The sequence below is a fragment of the Phalaenopsis equestris genome, unplaced genomic scaffold (genome assembly GCF_001263595.1).
Source record: "Phalaenopsis equestris unplaced genomic scaffold, ASM126359v1 Scaffold001328, whole genome shotgun sequence".
In the NCBI taxonomy this organism is placed as follows: Eukaryota; Viridiplantae; Streptophyta; class Magnoliopsida; order Asparagales; family Orchidaceae; genus Phalaenopsis; species Phalaenopsis equestris.
Window position 1 is genome coordinate 95,819 of NW_018165767.1, and position 673 is coordinate 96,491.

Genomic DNA, 673 nt, shown 5'->3' on the forward strand with positions numbered 1-673 from the left:
ATGGGGCTTTGTCTTCTCTTGTTGTTGTGAAGGTGTGGGCACAAGCAATTGAAATTTGGTGGATTTTTTAGGGATGTCCTATTTCTGCCCTAATTTTTAAGCTCAAAATTAGGGTTACACAGGGGGAATGAAGGCAATGGAGTGATTGGAATGGGCAGTGGAGTCTCAAAGAAGCTCTGTGAGTGATTTGGGAAGCTCTCTCTGAGAAAATTTAGCACACCTCCCATGGTCGTGGAGGTTAGTTTTTTATAAAAATGGTCATGGGGTGGCTCTCAGGGCAAATGTTTGGGTGCATTGTGGTACTTAGGTGGAGGGCAGAGGAGCTCTACAATTTAGTTTGGCTGAGCTGGCCTCTAGGTTAGATTTAGGTGAAATTCCAGAGGGGGTGTCTGATAGCGACTTTTTATATGCTTAAAAATACAAGAATTTAGGGTGGTCGGCCATGATAGGGGGAGGTGGCTAGGTGCTCAGGCAATCCAGGGGAATCTATCAAAGCAACTTAATGCAATGAGGTTTAGATTTGGTAAGGGTATCTTAAGCATGTGCATTTTTGGAAATAAAATCCCTTAATTTGGGGGACCTTTGGTCCATGGCTTAGTTTAGGTGGTTAGATGGGTTTTGGCTCAGTCTTAGGGTCTAATCCATGGCTGAGGTGGAGTTAATTTGATGACTT